Source organism: Limulus polyphemus, unplaced genomic scaffold (assembly GCF_000517525.1).
Source record: "Limulus polyphemus unplaced genomic scaffold, Limulus_polyphemus-2.1.2 Scaffold812, whole genome shotgun sequence".
Taxonomy (NCBI): domain Eukaryota; kingdom Metazoa; phylum Arthropoda; class Merostomata; order Xiphosura; family Limulidae; genus Limulus; species Limulus polyphemus.
The window spans coordinates 44,109-65,126 of NW_013666422.1; the positions used below are offsets into that span (position 1 = coordinate 44,109).

General features: G+C 33.9%; 1 protein-coding gene across 1 annotated transcript in view; it reads right to left on the bottom strand.

Annotated features, from left to right (window-relative positions):
* Positions 1 to 14,191, bottom strand: part of LOC106460664 (receptor-transporting protein 4-like) — a 46,280-nt gene extending 32,089 nt beyond the window's left edge. Inside the window, exon 1 of the mRNA XM_013920390.2 lies at positions 14,076 to 14,191. The gene's annotated coding sequence lies outside the window, so the exon portion shown is untranslated. The remainder of the gene's footprint in view (positions 1 to 14,075) is intronic.
* Positions 14,192 to 21,018: the final 6,827 nt, after the last annotated feature.

Here is a 21,018-nt window from a genome sequence, read left to right on the forward strand (position 1 = left end):
TATTGGCTGGTAATTCCTGTTTCACCCTGTACTTAAGCTTACGGTAACACCAAATTTCTGTAAGAAAGCTAACTTCAAGAGGTAATGATAACATCGTTTACACTTTTTTAATTACTACTCTGTTTGAAACTATGTCACCTCAGCGAATTTGGTTGACACCATTGTTTTGGCTTTTGAATTGTCGTGTAAAAAAAAGAAGCAGAAGAAGAAAGAACAAGAAATTCAAAATTTTGCTATGATATTTACAGACATTCCCAGAACTTGTAATTCTGTCACTACATAGATATTGTAATAAAAGGAAACACTGTATAGTATTGTAAAGTTCTGATGACCTATTTAATGGATATTCAAAATACCATTTCGATGAACAATCCGAGCCATCCGTACATAGCCAGTGCTACCGCCTGTCTGATATGCAAATTCACTTTTCATATTGGCTATTGCCAATGCAGGACTTGAAAATTCAGCGACTCCTTGCCAACATTGTGCACTCACTCATATACTCGGAGTGTTTATTTGTTGAATTTCACGCAAAGTTACTCGAGGGTTATCTGTGCTAGGTGTCCCTAATTTGGAAGTGATCGACATGAGAGAAGGCAGATACTCAACACTACCCACTGCCAACTCTTGAGCTACTCTATACCAACCAATAATGGGATTGACTGTTACATTATAACGCTCCTATAACTGAAAGGGCGGACACGTTCGTTGAATGATTTTGATTCCGCAACCTGCAGATTGTTAGTTGAGTGTCCTAACCACCACACCATGCCAGGCCTACTGAGAAAGACATAGAGTAAGAACAAAAACTTTGAAGAGGTTAACCCCAATTACCTGTAATACTTATAAGGTTTTCGGTCCTTTTTAACCTACCAAATAGTAGCATAAGTTAATTTAGGCGTGTGAGTAATATTAGGGCATTGCACCTAATTATATTGTATTTTCAATTTTACCTTTGGTGAAAACAATACACATCTGTAACATACATACACAAAATATATATCAAATCATTTCAAAGTTGATCAGCTGTATAATACCGTGTAATGAATTGGATGCAATACCATAATATTATTAAAACACCTAAATTAATTTAGGCTACCAAAAAAAGACTCAAAATCCCCATAAATATTATATACAAATTACCAATGTAAGAGGCCAGAGTATTTCTTTGGTTTGCTGACCCAAGATGTCCTGATGAGGCTTGAGTAGGCGAACCTGCTATACATAGCAGAGGATTTTGCCAGTCTAGGAATGCAGTAAAATTCTTCGTTAGATATTATATTTTCAGTTTTACCTCAGTTGCTTGTTTAGTAGTTTCGTTGTTTTGTTGATTTTCCTTTTCAGTGAAAGATGATTTATTTGTTATACAGGGTTATGCATGTTATATTAAAATAATTTTGAATATAAAGCCAGCAAGTCCAATGAGAATCACAGCCAATGTAATGTCAAGATAGAATGGAATGTACCAGAACTACATCTTGACTTTGTTTGGCACTCGTAGGTAGTGCAATATCAGCGAAAAGAGATCACTCTTGGAAGTGTATGTAAAGACCCTTTCTCGAAGCAAAATATTCATACACTCATATCTTAAAGATATATTTAGATCGGGGATATCCCTTGTACTTAATGGTATTGGAAAACAAAGGAATATGGCTGAAATTGGGACACCAGGACCTCCAGAAAGAGACTTGCAACAAGTTGTACTCCAGCTGTGGTAGGCATTGTGCAGCGTCTTGAAATACCAGTGGCAAAAGCTATCGACGTGCCCAAGACAACAGTACATAACCAAGAAGATACTCCGTCTGGAAAATCAACACAAGTCACGTGTACAGAGGTTGCTCTCACGTCATATCTGTTCAACCGTCACATACCTTAAGCAACTGGATTATTAAACGAGTATGCATGCCAGTTCATACCGGTCAAGTCGCCTAAGTATTTATTTGCGATAGGACTATTGAAACAGGCGCTGGGAAACTCGTACTCGTGCTCTAGGTGACTAATGGAAAGCAAGCAGAGGATATTAGTGTACCTTTCACATGATAACCTTACGATAGAGACTTTTGCAGTTGAAACTACACTGCATAGCCATTGTCTAATTTAGGGGTCGGCAACCTATGGCTCTTTAAGGAGACTTGTACAGCTCTCGGGCTATCTACTGTGTCCGCCAAGTGGAATCGAAAAGCTGATTTTAGAGTTGTAAATCCAAAGACTTACCGCTGTTCCACCAAGGGAGATTTCTTTTTTTAGGTTAGACCACAAGGGCATATTGCGGCTCTCGAAATGTTTTGGTCTTAGACAAAAATAAAATAAATGACTCTCCTTCTTTGAAGGGTTGCCGACCCCTGGTCTAGTTTCACGGCTGTGAGATACATCGTGATCGGACGTGGCAACATTAACTATAACGACAAGGTGAGCCGCCAAATTCGTTTTGATATAGCGTACTGAATCTCTGTATGAAAAAATTGAAATTCACTAACATACGATCGCTATCAACAGACATTGCAATGAAAAACAAATTTAAATCCTTCCTCCAAACACAGGTATTGTTGAACATTATTTAACCAAAATTCTTCCACCTAACACAGATGTTGTTTAACATTATTTAACTTAAATCCTTCCACCAAACACAGGTGTTGTTTAACATCATTTAACTTAGATCCTTTCTCCTAACACGGGTGTTGTTTAATATTATTTAACTTAAATCCTTCCTCCTAACACAGGTGTTGTTAACATTATTTAACTTAAATCCTTCCACCTAACACAGGTGTTGTTTAACATCATTTAACTTAGATCCTTTCTCCTAACACAGGTGTTGTTTAATATTATTTAACTTAAATCCTTCCTCCTAACACAGGTGTTGTTAACATTATTTAATTTAAATCCTTCCTCCTAACACAGGTGTTGTTGAACATTATTTAACTTAGATCCTCCCACCTAACACATATGTTGTTTAACATTATTTAACTTAAATCCTTCCACCTAACACAGGTGTTGTTTAACAATATTTACCTTAAATCTTTCCACCTAAAACAGGTGTTGTTTAACATTATTTAATGAAAACCTTTTGATGTTTTCTCAACAATACATCAGGTGTTTCCACTAGACACAATTAATATTATTGCATATGAAAATGTAATATGATTAGGTGGTTGTATTTTTCGCTAAACATATAGTGTCTATAAATTATTTCACCTGTCTCAAAACGTCATGATCTGTTTTTATGGAATCTTTTCAAACAGAAGTTCTTAGAGATCTGAAAGATATGATCTAAACTAGTATATTTACGTCATGGAATAATGAATGCCTCATTCATGAAGTAAAGAAACCAAGACAACATTATCTATATATATATATATAAACCAAAACAAGATGTGTATTATAAAGCTAACAAAAACATGAAAATAAAAGAAAGCTTATCAGTGCCAGCTTCTGTAATTATCCTTCAACTCATAACGGAAAATGTCTGTGGTCATAGCATCCATAGGCGGTAGAGATCTTCCATCTATCAGACACTATCAAAATACAAACTAGTTAGTCGTTATGAAAGGTCAAAGCAGGGGTTAGGAATGCTTTGACCCCAAACGTTTCATCTTCTATTGCCTTTTGCTGTCTGCAGCCAGTTGTGGGAAGGCAGTCACCCCCTAATATACTAACATAAGTTACAGGGGTTAAAATAACTTTGTAGCCTTATACAAAGAAAACGAAGAAGAAATGGGTGTAGGTCTTGTAGTATATTTCAGGTCTCCACGTTAATATTCCATTGATATTTAACACTTTAGTTTTTGTACAACAGTCCTGGTAAAGCTACAACGAATATATTTTCTGACCTTTGAAATATCGAGATGCATCACCGATAAATAGCGGTACTCTTCGAATACATAAAACAGATTAATAAAATAAACACCCGTCTATGTGTAATTTGCAGATACTCAAAAGCTTACAGAATGGAGTAAAATCGACTTGGCTTCAGGATTTTCGAAAACACTATAGTTTTATGACACGATAATCATAATGCAGGTTCACTAAATATAGGTCTAAATATCCACGAAGGTTCAACACAATTAAGAAATCTGTTTAGTATGTTTCTCACTAATCCATAAACTAAACTTTCTTATTAACTCAGCTTAACAAAGCTTGCGTAGCCTAATATATTCTTACTTGTTTATCTTTGAACAACGCCTTTCAGCCGATTATGATTTCATAACTGGAGATCAAAGCCACTACAAACACTCAATAATCGAAGTTCTTAGAAAGTAATTGGATGAAATGCTTAAAAAACGTAATGCTTGATATTTTGATTAATTCCTCTTTGTGTAAGTTTTGAGAACTTATCTTATATGAGATACGTGCTTAGTGGAATAGAACCAAGTATGACGGAAAGTTTGGGGGTCACGTAAAGACAATTCATTTCAAGGAAAAAATAATACTAATTAAATCAAGATTTTTAACTTTTTGAGTAAAAACTTATAAAATCACTGTATGGGGTAGCCAAAATTCAGTGGATAACTGAAGTCATACACAGCGAGACATTGCTGGGATCTTGGAGGAGTTATTCACTCTCACTAATGTTCTATTTATCAATGTGTGTGTGAGTAGTTAGCAATTTTTATGTCTTACACATTTATATATTTAGACGAAATGAATATATAATAATTTGGTGAATGCATATCATATGTTGTAGTCCGTTGCATTTATGTATAAGATAAAAAAGTTCTCCTTGAAATCTCATACATTGTGCAACACTTGTTAGAAAGGTTTGGTGTTGCCACGCGGTAGGTGATGGTCAATGACCTAAGCTTAACTTATAAAAGTTTATAGAAGAAATACAGCCAGATTCACGCAGAATAATAATATTGCATGATATTCAAATTCAGTGGTACACGGCAAAGAGAGAGAAAAATAATTTAAGCTGTATCCTACTTTAGTTAACGCTTTGATTGGTAACTATCGTGCTGCAATTTTATCGATAGCTACTATACATATTTCCAAACAAGATGGATACTGAAGCTTATCGCACCATTTACTGGGTAATAAAAATATATATCTTCGAGTTTGAAGCACAGTCTACTCCTCAGTAATATGGTATCTGTAATTTTCAACTTTATACAACACACGGACTAAAGGGCGACTCCGAAGTACAATCGTTCATGACCAGAGGGAGAACAAACAGACAGTAGCATATTATTCTCAACCGAATAATGGGATTGATTCTCACACTTATAACGTCTCCAGAGTTAAAAGTGTGGAGCGTGTTGAGTAGCATGTTACTTCTAGAACATTGGAAGTTACGATACGCAACCTGACATGTTAACCAACAGGTTACATATAGCCTTTCTCAATTTATAGAAATCATGGAGCTAATGCTGAAATTTATATTTGAAACATTTTTTTTTATGAAACACAAAAACACGAAGTGCTAATAAAAGGATTTCGTGTTTTACTGATTGGTTGCTGGTACACTTTTTATTTTCATTTCAATTTTAGCATTCTACATAGATTACTAGTTTCTCTTGATAGTAATAGTGCACGTTCCGAAATACGTGTACTCGTATAATCAGGTACATTCTCTTTGTTACTATATGCTAAAACTACCAAGACAAAATAAGCTAAGAAACAATTACTCTTTAAAACCTCCTAGAAAGAACATGCATAACTTGTTTCTTATAATACTTTGACTGCTTACAACTTCACACTTCAATCTATTCCTTTCTTGAACGCGAATTCCAAGCTTCTTCTATGACTCTTATGAAAAAGCTTTCTTTATGTTTTTGTTTTTTTACGAGACAGTCAATTTTTTCTCAATATCAGAAGCAATACTAGATATATGAAATTATAGTTCGAAATATGAAATTGATGATCGTACCAGTTTTATTACGAAAACACACTTGTACAGCCTGATGTCTGGATCTGGTTTATGAGATTGTAACGTTTGAATATGTTTGATCTATTTCCCACTTAAAATGATGGCACATAAAAAAAACAGTTTAAAAAAGAAAATGAGATTTTACTCTCTCTCACGGTTATTTCGGTTACAAACCAAATATCACGCCATTTTGTTTGCTTTAATAATACAATCAAAACAGTCTATCGTTACCATCTCCCACATGACATGCTAGTAACAGTCTTCATCACTGAGGGGAAAGGTTAATCGATCAACGACTGGGAGGTCAGCGATCCAAGTCGGAGGGAAGGGGTGAAAAAACATGCCTCTTATGGATGGAAAGGCGAATGTTTCTGGAAGTCTGACATCTTTAATTTAGATACTTAAGGAACTAGTTAATCTCTTTTAGCTACGTACAGAACATGTCATTTACAGAATTAGAAGAACAGGTAATTTTTAGAATTATTGTTTACGTCAGGCTTGCATACAGTGCAACAGACAGAAATGTTAGTAATTCGTCTATAAATCATTAAGTTTTTGTACCGTGATTTGTCTGTTAATGCTTGAGATAGAAGTAGCTAGAAGATATTAGAAGTTATTAATTTAACTGGTTTTTACCAATAATTATTTCATGAATACACCATGAATTCATTTCATGAATGATCTTAATTTTGATTGGCTCACAAAGGAATTTACACACGTTTGACTGCCTCGACTGCACTTTTCTACCTCTTTGTTGGTTAAGCCTGATTTCGCAAAATGTATTTATTTCAGTTAGCTATGAATACTATGGTATGGGGGGGGGGGGGTAGTACTTGGCCCGTCATTTTTGAGGAGCTATACGCTATTCTAATATAATGACCAGTTCGTATTAAGGTTGCAGGTTATTTACGCTTCCCGTTAACTTTCTAACTGTTTCATGAATACATAAACAGATGTATTATGCAACATTCTGAGACTTTAAGCCGCCTCATACCTTAAGTATTCTTAAACGTTAGGTTTGTTTTTTGACCTATAATCACAAAGAGCTGTAATTGATATTTGGAAAAACGCCGCTTTTTTGTGCTGGCGATGTCTATAGGCCATATCAAGCGAACCAAATAAATATCTTAGTTCAATCTTTACATAAGTAACAACTGTATATCACATTCAATAAGCTAATAAGTTTTACACTCAACGTCTGCAAACAATGACTGAAGAAAGACTGTATGTTTCATGTACTGTTACTGAAGGCCTTACCAGCAAACACGCAACACACTGTACTACAATTTGTGGTGTTACAGGTCATGAGCATGTTTCTGTGTCGACATCACCTTGCATACTTTACTGGCGGAAGAATGACATACTATCAACATTATATATGACTAGAGATCCTTATGTATTAGGCTGGGCGTAACCTAATGGTTAATGTGCTATATTGCTGATCTTAAGGTCCAAGGTTCGCGCCACGATGCTGCTGGACATACTACTTTCAGCTATGGGTGCATTATATGAGTGTTAGTCAATTCCATTATTCGATTCAAAGAGCCGGACAAATCCCTTGTGGTTGGCTGCTTTCCCTCAAGTTATTAGTTCAAAATTATGGACAGCTAAACGTGAACCCTCGTGTGCTTAGTGCAGTGGTTCTCAAAATGTGGTTCGTGGGTTGGCCCAAAACGCAAGTCTCGTGAAAAGCACCACTAGGTGGTGGTTCGCGGGGTTTTTTTGCTCCACCAAAGTGGTCTGGGGACGAAAATGTTTGAGAGGTGATATCTGTCTGTAAATAAGACTTATGGCAGTGAGGCTATCTATCCTTTATAATTTTTGTAAGATTTAATTGATAAATATTACAGACATCATTACTGAAGTGTAGCTGATTTATGATATCTTCAAACTACCATTTAATAGGACAACTTTACTACTGTCTCTACAGAATACATACCAGACATTCGGTTAACAGGTTCCTTTTTCATTATTTTTTGTGTTGTTGGTGGGGAGTTTGAGAAAATATCTTAAATTCATTTACTATATCTTATAATTCACTTACTTTATGTTCACGCTATAATTCATTTACTTTATGTTCATACTATAATTCACTTACTTTATGTTCATACTATAATTCATTTACTTTATGTTCACGCTATAATTCACTTACTTTATGTTCACGCTATAATTCACTTACTTTATGTTCACGCTATAATTCATTTACTTTATGTTCACGCTATAATTCATTTACTTTACGTTCATACTATAATTCATTTACTTTATGTTCACGCTATAATTCACTTACTTTATGTTCACGCTATAATTCATTTACTTTATGTTCACGCTATAATTCACTTACTTTATGTTCATGCTATGATTCATTTACTTTATGTTCACGCTATAATTCATTTACTTTCACGCTATAATTCATTTATTTTATGTTCACCCCTGAAGTAAATAAGGAGAAACACACACAGAGTTTCGTTTCATTCAGTTTCCCAGGTGGTTAGGAAGTTTGACTCACAATTTGCGGGTCGCGAGTTTGAATCCTCATCCAACCAAACATGCTCGCCCTTTCAGCCATGCGGGCGTTATAATGTGACGGTCAATCCCACTATTCGTTGGTAAAAGAGTAGTCCAAGAGTTGGCGGTGGGTGGTGATGACTAGCTTCTTTCCCTCTAGCCTTTCACTGCTAAATTAGAGACGGCTAGCGCAGATAGCCCTCATGTAGCTTTGCACGAAATTTAAATTCCAAAAGAAACAAACAAACAAATCATTCAGTCTCACAAAGAGTCACGAGGAAGCAGAGCGACTTGAGATGATTCAATTCACAGCGAGGAAGAGTCTGTTATAACCTGAGTTGCAGGTGGCGTAGTACTAGCTGTATTTAGGTAACTTAAAACTGAAGACAAGGAAGTGTACTGGTGGGATCAACGAGCATATTTCTCCGATTAGGGGCCATATATAAATTTGGTAAGGAATAGATGGAGATCTCCGTTGTACAAAGGGCAGGTAACCATTGTGAAGCTTATCATTAGGGAACGACAAGTTAACTAGTAAATACTTTAAAAATTATTGTTTCAGTAACGCGAAAAGACTATTTTATATCTGTCCTAAATATTATATTTCTTAGACATATTTTGAAAGTCATAATAATGTCCAACTTCAAATAATATGTATTACCTTATTATATTAAAAATAAATTATTAATAGACTGAGATAAGATGATAGCTTTCTTTTTCATGTCATTGTTATATAATATTTTAGAACTTTTTGAAAAAAAAATGTTTGTTCTTATAGTAAGGCCACATCGGGCTATCTGCTGTGTCGATCGAGGGGAATCGAAACCCTGATTTTAGCGTTGTAAGTCCGTATACTTGCCGCTTTCCCACTAGAGAGCCGAAAGAGCGTTACGTTGTTTATAAATGCCCATTAAGTTCCAAACTTTAACCAGCTTTCATTCCATTCATTAGGCTTGTTGGCCTCAGCAAAGAAATTCATACTTGGAATTAATAACGTAAATTTGGCAAATTTAAATATTTTTTTCTTTTTAAAATACGTTCTGTATCGATACTCTTGCTTTTACCAGAAAGGGTCTGCCATTTTGAGAGACATTAAGTTTAATTAAGGAGTCGAAACTTCCACGACTGAAAATAAAAGTACATAACTGACGATCCAGTGCAGTTTTTATTTCTTTTAGGATTTATATCTTTAAATTTAAGAATGTTTGTAAAGTATAGAACTCAGTCTTAGCTCATTAGACATAACTTATATAGCAATATTTTGTTACTTTTTATAATCATTATTCACTTATTTATTTGCCTTTGTTTGTTTTAATTACATATTGTTTTTTCAGTGATTTCTAAACAGTTGTATTGTTTAGTTAAAATAAGCCGTAATAATAAGTTTCAGAAGGATGAATGACCTGTTGATTAAAGCAGGATTTGCAATACTTCGAAATATATAATAGTTATAACACCTTCAAATATTCGTGATTCACATTTCAACAAAGAAAAACACCAATTGTAGAAATAACTGATGAGAGAGCAAACATAATATTAGATATATATTTCTTATGTGCCAAAAGTTCTTATTCATTGATATACCCCAGAAAGGTTCATCACATTCTAAAGAACTATGATTAGCTCAACATGTGAAGTTCATTAACAGCAGTTCAGCTTTTTATTTCAAATAGTGTTAAGAAGAATGCAGTTAAGGTTTCACATATATCTAGAATATACAAAAGTTGCAGAGATTATTTTATATTAAAACAACAATTACTTTGTGATTACGTTAAACAACTTAAAACAACTGTTAGTGCAGCAACTGGAACTCTTACATACCGTGCTATTTTTACTATAATATATATAAATATGCATTAAATAAAACCAATAACTGCAAAATAAAATATTCGTTATTTGGGGAATAAGACAACTGTAAAAAAATATAGATACTGATTAGAAATGAACAAACCTTGCGGGATTTTACGAAAGGAGTATGGCATACAGTAGTCAACACTTTGGACCTTATTAGGCTTACGAATTCATTTAAGAAATATATATATTTGTAACAAAATTCGTATCTCATTTTTCGTAAAAAGGACTTATCAATCTATTTCAGTGAAACCCTGGCAGAGATTACGATGATCTCCTTCATAAGAAGGTCAACTTGCTGATAACTGAAGAGAATTAGCGTAAGCTAAACCTTGTTTTGTGACCCCTCTTTAAGACCTCAAAAACGAGAAATTTTATACAACTCAAAGACTAAAAATGTTATTTACTAGTGAATAAAAGATGATCCAAAGATATCAGTTCAAAGATATACGCACTTCTTGATTGATAGCTTGTCATCATTATCACTGATTAGCACGAACACGTGAAATCCATATAAGATTCGTGCCAGAAACACGTGAACAACTTGTTCTCTGCTCGCTACATTTAGATTTCTTTCGAAAGATTCTGGTTCAAGAAGTTCTTCATTACACAAATAATACGAGTAAACTAGACCTTAGAGTGTTATGTTTCTCACAGAAACTTCCTCAACTTTGTGATAGCAATTTTAACATAACATATAAGTAATACATATATTTATATATCTGATTTTTTTATCTAAAAAGAAAGAAAACAATAAAGTTTCAGGTTTGGGAGGATGAAAATAATAAGTTACTGATTTAACATTACGATGACAAATGAAGAAAATATTACGACATATTGTATTCTTATATATTAAATATCTTACTTGAAGTAAATAATCCAGACAGCAGTAGTTTGTATGATATTGCATTATTTAGTAATAATGAGAAAATTGTGACAGGTTTACACTATTACGACGTTGAACTACATAGTCAAGATATGAAACACAGGACTGTATACGAAACTGTGATACATAATACCTGAGGACTGTATATGGTATGGTGTTACGAGGCAAGAGTAAGACACCAAGCACTCTCTACGGTATAGTGTTACATAGTAATGTGAGATACCTGAATACTTTATGAGATATGATGTTACGTGGCAATGTAAGACATCTACGATCTCCACGAACAATGTTACACAGCAAATGTAAGATACTTGAGGGTTCTATAAGGAATGATGTTACATAGCAATGTAATACGCTTGAGGACTTTATACAGTGAGGCTTAACACAACAAAGTAATGTAAATGAAGACTCTATTCGTTATGATGCTAGTAAACCAGTTTCAAACACCCAGGACTCTGTAGGTATTATGTTACAAAGCAGTCTAAGACACTCGGGACACTGTAAGATATAGTAAAACGTTACGCAGCAATATAAGACACCCAGACTTCAATTAGCATGCTGTTATATAACCGATATAAGATACCCAAGGAGTCTGTAAGCTACCTGACGATCATATACGGTATGATATTACATGCTTAATACATTTGAAGACTATATACATTATGATGTTAATATCTCGTGCAACGTACATGAGGATTCTCGACGGTATAATGTTACATAGCTAACATAAAATACCTGAGGACTCTTAATGGAATGAAGTTACAAAACAGTTTAAGAGACCCGAATATCCTATAGTGTAATATGGCATATAGCAATGTAAGAGGTCTCTATACGGATTAACATTGCATACCCAATGTGAAATTTATGAGGACTCTAAATGATATGATGTTATTTAGGAAATGTGAGACACACGAAGGATCTACACGGCATGATGTGATCGCAATGTAAGATAATATTATATTCTATAGAGTCTTCAAGTATCTTAAACTGCTATGTAGCATCATACCATATATAATTCTCAGATATATTACACTGGTTATGTAATATCAAACTATATAGAGTCCTCAGGTATATCACATTGTTACGTAATATTATATTCTATAGAGTCTTCAAGTATCTTAAACTACTATGTAGCATCATACCATATATAATTCTCAGATATATTACACTGGTTATGTAACATCAAACTATATAGAGTCCTCAGGTACGTAACAATGTGATATACCTGAGGACATTAGACAATATAATGATACCTCGAATTGTAAGATACCAGAGGACTCTAAACAGTATGACGTAACATAGCCAGTGTAAGATACCAAAACCTTAGACGGCAGGGTGTTATATAGCAATGTGAGAAACCTGAGTACTATATACGATATGACGTTACGTATCAGTGTAAGACACCCAGGACTTTATACGAGTGATGTTAGAAAGCAAGGTAACATACATGAGATACCTGAAGACACTCGGTTTTTAGCACTGTAAGTCCACAGACTTACTGCTGAGCCAGTGTTACATAGAAATGCAAGATATTTCGCGATCCTATACGGTAAGGTGTTAAATATCTAAGTTAAAATATCTGAGAATTCTAGATATGATGTTACACATCCTATATAAAATACGTGTGGATTCTTTAGCATATGCTTTACATTGCAAGTTAAGACACCTGATGACTCTGTACGGTATGATATTACATAGCTAACGTAAGATATCTGAGGACTCTACACGTTGTAACGTTACATAGCCAATGTAAAATAGCTGAGACCTCTATACAATATGATATCACATAGGCAGTATAGGATACCTGAGGAATCTATAAGGTATGATGTTAGATAACCAATTTGAGATGTGTGAGGGCTGTTAAACGGTACAATTTTACATAGCAATGTAAAGTTTCTGAGGACTTTAAATAGTTTAATGTTATACAGCAATGTCAGACACACGGGACTTTATAAATTATGACGTTTCAAAGCCATGCAAGATACCCAGGTCTCTATACGGCATAATGTCACATAGTATTGTGAGATACCCGAGGACTGTAACGTTATGATGTTACATAGTGTAGCCAATGTAAGGTACTTGAGGACTTCTAAGGGAATGATGTTGCGTAGTGATGTAAGATATCTGAAGGCACTATAGCCGTATAACATATAATGTTAGCAAAGTAAGATACCTGGGGACTGTTTTCGATATGATGTTATATAACGTAAGATATTTGAGGACTTCATAAAATATGATGTTATATAACGTAAGATATTTGAGGACTCTATAGGATATGATGATAGATAATCAAATTAAGACATTTAATAATTCTACGATTATGTTATTTAGAAAAGGCTGAGGTTTAATGACACTATTTCAGAAGTTCCCAAAGGAAAAACTAGGTCACGTGAGGATATAATATATACGCAGAGGGAATAAAACGTTAACAAATCAAAAGATTTATACACACATACATATACACACACACACATTCGAATGAAATAAAGAATCGAAATAAGATTAACTGTATATAAACTGAAACAAAATATCTAAACAACTTTTTGCAGAAAATTAAGCATCCAAAAACTTTTTTCATGATTGCTACCTAGGATCAGAAAACAAGAATAAATCTGATACATAAGAACTCAGATATTTCATTTAATTCTGCTGTGTGAATATAACAAGACTACTGGTAATATGCTTCTATAAGATAGGAAGTGATACTGGCTACATTCAGATTTTTCATGGAGTGAGACACACATCATTTTTGTGTTATAATTGTACTACATATCTCATGCCAGAATGTATCAAATAAGCATAAAATGGTCAAACGTTTGAAAGAGGATGCATTAGATTACAACTAACCAAATGATTATAAATATAATTTCATGTGGGAATGGAGTAACTATTAAAAAAGAAACAACCACATTATAGTTATATAAAACTAAAGTATTTATTGATATTTTTGATGCAGCAGAAAACTCTTACCTGAGTTTTATCTTATACTGGAGAAATCTTTTAAAAATTATGAAAGGTAGGAGGACTCAGCTTTCATTACTCAGCAATCAATTGACTATAGTTATATGCATTGCACAGGCCACAACTCAAAAAGAAGAGAACATGTTATGCCAAATCTCCCCTAGGTGGCAGTACGTATGAAGGACGTGTGTGTTGCTCGCGGTGGTTGCTCCACTTTTACGTGATTCACTAATGAAGAAACCTCTCATACGACTATATCAACGACCGCGCAAGCTTTTGTTCCAAATAAAAACTCTCTAAAATCTCTCAATGTGTCAGCTATGGTTGGTCATGTATATCAAACGTCATGTGAAAAATGTCCAATAGGAGTGCATGATTACAACATTTGCTTATGTTGCTTTGTTATTCATATCATTTAAGTGTCACAAAAAAGTGGTACAAAATACGTTTCATAAATATTGAAGCTCTATGATTTATTTGAATATTAAGATCCGCTATTAAACACAAAAATAGTTTCGGATTTTTATTCTACGTGTTAAAGTATAATAGTTAGTTTCCAGATATACAGCGTGTACTAAAATTCGGTTACCAGAAGCTGATTTTTTATACAAGTTTAAAGAATATGATCAAAATGTTTACCATAAAAATCGTTACAGTACTGAAAACATTATTTCCAGGTCATCTCCACATGCAGTGTCAATATATACAAAATCTGTGAAGGAACAACGTTAGAATGGTACCCAACATTTGGGAGACCTTGTACAAAATGGCTATTCCGATTTAACTTAGCACAATTCAAGCACATAATGTTTTTACAATAATATCCTAGGACTAAATCTGAAGTTGGACAACAGCATTTCACCTTCTTTAGATGTGAAATTCGTTTTGTTTTTGTCCCGATTAGCTAACGAACAGGGAAGAAAATATAGATATAATACTTAAACTTCCAAAATAGATTTACAGACTGTCCAATCACACAAGCACACGGCGAAGTCTACTGTCTGTGCTCCAAAAATTAATATTTATAATGAATAAACAGTTGCAATATAAACTACGTGTACCAGATCTACTTCACTCACAAATGAGCAGCTGGAAGCAGTAGCAGCAGAGACATAGGAAGTGTTGTAAGCCATTGCTTGCTTACTTATTGTGTTATACAGTTATAAACCGGGCTAACATTAGAATAACAGTTTTATAACATTAATATTTTGTAGTTTATTCGTCATTGAAAGAAAACATAATTCAACTCTTTTGAATCCGCACTGGAAAACTTAAACTTAAAATGTTTGTATCTGGCGGGAAATTCACATTTTTAACAGAGTTCATAAAGTTTATAAACAACAATGAAGTGTGACTAACTGTCTTACACTTTCTAGTTTTCAGAGTCTTTATGTTGAGACAAATAGGTCTAGTCATCAATTTGTTGTTTTTTTTCATTTCATTAATAACTTAGTCTGTGGTATTCAGGTACGTAGATTTTCAACAGGCATGTATTTAATATCTGCAATGCACAGCCCATTTTAAGCTAAGTTAAACAGAGATTATATCCAGTGCGAACAGTAAGAGAAAACAACGGATAAACAAACTCTCTATTCGAACACCAACCATGATGTTCTTTAGAATATGACTGGTAGAACTACAATATTTCACCGTTGCTGGCTGTTGAAGCAGAGAGGACATTTAATGTCTGCACAGGACAGAGGCAGGAATTAGAATAATAGGGTAAGTCAAAATTAAAGTTCTTAGTGGGATATCTCAAGATACAAAATTACCTACATCAATGATCATTCTCCTTCTACGTTAACTGGAGAGAAGCCTTCATACAAGTAGCTACAATACCCATTCACATGAGTACGATCTTACTTTAGGAAGACATTGCACAGAGAGAGGGTCAAGCAAGTGTGACCTTTTACTGGACAATTGCTGTGGTATGTAACCTTTATTTAAGATAGATTAGTGCACATTTGTAAATGTTTATATCCTGTTAACGAAAACGTCAAGTAACGTAATTCTGTGCACACACAAAAGTTTGAAAAATGTACCCGAACATACCTATGTAAAGATATATAAGATAGATAAAAAATTGGAAATTTAAAAACCTGCAAGTAGGGACCCTAAAAGAAAGTAAGAATACAAGGTTGGAGGTAATTTAGAAATTAATTAATCAAACTACAAACCCCTATTATGGCTACATGCTGTTACCTAGAATTACATTTAATGAAGTCAAAATAGAGATTTGTAGTTTGGGTAAATAATGTCTACAGTATCTCCAGCCTTGTTTCCTTACTTTTTTTACGATCCCTATTTGCAGGTTTTTAAATTCCTAATTTTTTATTTATCTTGTCTGCTGGCTTTCTTATGCTGAACTATGGGCAAAGGATTACTTGATATGGTAGCCAACTTTATATATTGTAATGATAATAAAGCATAGCTAGTAGCTAGCTGATACAGTTCAGGATGATTTACTATAGTTATTGATTATTTGATATCATTAATTCGAGATGTAAAATGTTAAGCTGCAGCTGGAGGTTGTCATGGAGATTAGATTTCTTTGAGAATAAAGTGAGCATTTGTAGTTTCTGTGTAACTAAATTCTCTATATATCATGCATAGCAATGGGCAAATATATGCCTAGACTAAGACACAAGTCCCACTAAGCGCGGATAAAATTTTATTAGTAGAAAAGCAGCCTTTTCAAATAAAACTTACACGTCTAAAACACCATTTTAAGTAAACCATCGTGTCTTTTAAAGTAATTAGCATACAAATGTGTGTAATAAAATTCAATATTACGTGTATTGATTTTTTTTACTACTTCACTTCATACATAATATAGGGGTTGGCTCCCTAAAGACAGCAAATGTATAGTGTACAAGGCATTTAGTATCTACATGTTACAGTCATCTAACGTTCATCTATTATTGACTGATAATTCCTATTTCACCCTGTACGTAAGCTTTTTAAAGGAACAACAGATGTTTATAAGAAAGCTAACTTCAAGGGGGTAATGATAATATTGTTTACACTAGAATTAGCTTATATAAAATGTAGAAGAAACAAACCGACTTTTCAATACCCCTACAACCTTCGTATTATCTTATTTAGTATTTTGCAAAATGTTTGGGTACAATGTACCAAGCCGTTTTTGTTGTAAGCTGGCAAGATAATAATAATAATTACAAACGGGCCGTTTTGAGCGGGATTTCTTTTCCTCGTAAGTCTAACATGCGTGCTTTATTGTGCATTTTTATATGTGTACATCCTTAGTAGTCAATAAAAAAAGGTTTTAAAGTGTTGTCTGAACAAAATATTTACTGTTTAAGTTTTTGCCCGAACGTTCTATTAGGGTTTTATGCAATTCCTTGCGATCCCTATTATTAACCATTATCGTGGTTCATGATATACATTTTACTGATTTTGAAATGATGAAATATATTAGTTGTTCAATCCAACAATTCCTCTTTTTTTTATCTCAGAGCTTTCTCAGGGCCGAACGTTAAAACTGAATTGTTTTGGTTAAATATGCGTTAACTAACAAAGTAGTAATTTTCTTTAGTTACCCCCCCCCCCTTATATTAAGTATACAAAGCTTTATTATAAAAAAGTTCTAACATCCAGATAACTAAAAACATTAAATGAAAATAATATGAAATTAAAGAAGATAAACTGAAGTAAACTAAACAAAAATAACTCAAATCATTCAGTAATATCTGCAGAGTATTGAAATAATTAACTTGTACAAATCAAATATATTTCTACGTCACAACTACAAGGATACAATTTATACACTATTTTCTCTTTCATTCTTAATGATCCAATAATAGAAATTTTACTTCATAAAGACTAAGTTACAACACCTGACAATATTCCTGTTGGCCCAATGAGAAAATATTCCTTCACTAATACCACTGTAAACTATGTTCTCACTTGGTGTGACGTGGATCATTCAGACACATGATGTTTCTGTTCCAGTGAAAAATCACACATTTATGAATATTTCAGTTGAACACTAAATCAAAAACAATGTCTACCAGAATTAAAAAAACACAAAATTCACCTTGTTTTTCTCTCTCCGTGCAGGTAAACTAATTACTGCAGTCTTTACCAAACATACATATCTGAATATCCAAACCAAATATTTTATTTGCCAGCAGTATTATACGTTTATGTTTCATTCGTGTACATGATCAATTTTAAAATAAACACCAACTGGTCCACATATAATGGAAGACGTGCATGTACTAACTTACACATTTACCCATCTTAAGATCAAATATTAACCAAAGCATACTTGCAACAAATGATTTTACCATTCAGTGACTAGCTTGATAACCATGGCAACCAATATCAGAATCAGTCATGCTTTCCATATACTAAAGCGCCCTAATGGCTTTAAGATGCCACCTAAGAGTTAGATTAACGCTAACTCAAATAATAAAAGAGTATAAAAATATGCATAAATAGTTATTTCTGCCATAATCATTGAGTTATGTCACATTTTGTACTATCAACTACAAAATACATGCATACATTTACAGTAGCAGTTAAACAAATAAGCACCCTCCAACGTATCCAGATATTTGTCGGATGGTGGCTAAAAAGAATCTGTACTTATATGAAGTCCACGCAACATCTTGGTGTTCCTTTCTTCATTTTGGCAATCACCAACTGAGAAAATTGTATTACTCTTTTCTTCAACATACACTCAGTTCACAACATCTCTGGTGCTTCAAGGAATCTCGCACAGTGGTTGTTTTATCAAATGCAGTATGTTACCCACATCCAGGAACGTCGAGAGCCAGCACGGGCCCCGGGGCAAACATCCCCTTTCTCTCTCTCTTTTATAACATTTTCAAGAATTTATTAAAAAGAAGATCCTAAATTAGGACGGCAACGAGCTCATAAACCAGACAAAATCATAGCAGCAGCCATTTTTACCGCAAAGTATAAGCGTAAAAACGTTAATAAAGTAACAACAAATATCTATTAAATCTATAACGTAACAAATACATATTAATTATTACTCAAATTATTATTTCAGTCGTTCTTAATGTATCAAGCGTCTCTATGCAAAGAAAAGCCAAAAACTATGGTTTTTTTATCATTAAATGAAGATATAGCTTAAAGATGCTTTGCGGGCTTTACGGCATAACCAGGTTTCATTCGCCCGGGCCACTGGGCAATTGCCCCCTTTGCCCCCCCCCCCTCTGTCGACGGGTCTGCCCACATCTACGTAATGATGTGTAATTGTAGTCTGATCCATACAGCTATCTTCTGTCACATCGGGAACTTCTTGAGCAATTCATTGAGTTCAAGTTTCTGTGTTAAGATTAGAATTTTAACACAATCCTCAACTAGAGACTCCGGATGATCGGGAAGTTATGTGATAGAATGGGTGCAAAGTTCCCTAGCTGATCTGTTTAGCAATCTCCAAGAAACTGGTGCTGAAATGTCGATCGGTTTTAAACAATAAAAAATTTCCTGGGAGTATGATGTTGTTTTTTTTACGTGGAAAAAAACAACAACATTTATTTTGGTCCCGTACATAGTTCTCCAGCCGAAACGTCGGTTTTAAATAAAATAAAAGTTTTTCCTGGAGTTTGCTGTTGCTTTTTACATCACATAATCATGGCTTCGCTACTCCAGACAGCACTACAGTTCTTAGAGAAGAATGACTGTTTTTGTTTTTGTATTTTTTGTTTAGTAGAAATACAGTACCAAACATTTCTTACTAGTGTAACGTGTTACTAGGAAACTGACAGTATCCCATAATGACGTCATTGCTATCGAGTCACATGGTGCAGCTGAGCCACTTCCGAACTTTCACTGTAACTTTGCTTTCTGTTGACTGAGAGAAAAGTTGTTGTGGGTTTTTCTTTGTTCTCCTACCAGTTTGCATTTTCCGCTTTTGTTTTAGTTTATATTTAATTTCAAGAGTTGTTTTATTTACATTCAGTTCACTTCAGTGGTTTATCTGTGCACAGGAGTGGTTTGCCTGTTGGATAAGCATTTAATTACACAGATTGCCACAATATTATCGCTTGTTATCTTCAGTAGGAAAATACTAATGTTTTATGTGGGTCTTTTGATGTTAGGAAGAGAGCATAGTGATCCTTTTTTATCATCCTCAGGTAAGCAATATATTCGAATGTCACTTCAGTTATATAAAAGGTGTTATTTAACACTTCGCAGTAGTAATATAAAAATTGCTAATAATTTTTAGTGAATATGTCAGTGCGTAAAGGATAGATAATGGTTCACAAGCACAAACTTGTCATCAGTGTTTAGTTTAGAAAGTGTGATGCATATTGTGAGAAAGAGAAAGAGCTGATGAGACTTGTTGTTAATGTATAGTTTACAAAGTGTGAGAACTGTGATGAGAGAGACCTGGAAGACTTATTATGAGTGCTTAGTACAAAGTGTGAGACTTGTGTTGAAAGAAACCTCGAGGAGACATGTTATTAGTGTGTAGTTTACAAAGGGTTAGACTTGCGATGAAAAAAGACCTGAGAATACTTGCTATGACTGTGTGTGACTTTGATGAGAGATACTTTGTTGTAAGTGTGTAGTTTACAAGTTTATGTGATGACTTGCGGTGAGAGAGACCAGAGAATATTTGTTGTGAGAAGTGTAACTTGTGAGAGAGACCTGGAGAAAATTGTAATTGCAGAATGTGATATGAAAGAAATATTACATCACTGATGCCTTTTTATTTCTTAATTTTATTAAAATCATAGTGAAAATCACGTTTTGTGGATATTATTTGGTTCTAATTTTAATTTGCTGCAACCGGAAGTGAGTGCGGATCCGCTAAATAATAAAAAAAAGACTGAATTTTTTTGTATGTTTCTATATAATTCTGAGACAAATACAGATTAATGGTGGGTTTAAGTAAAAACCTGATATGGTTCATATAAGATCTATAAGAATCTTTGCTCAAATACAGTGACAA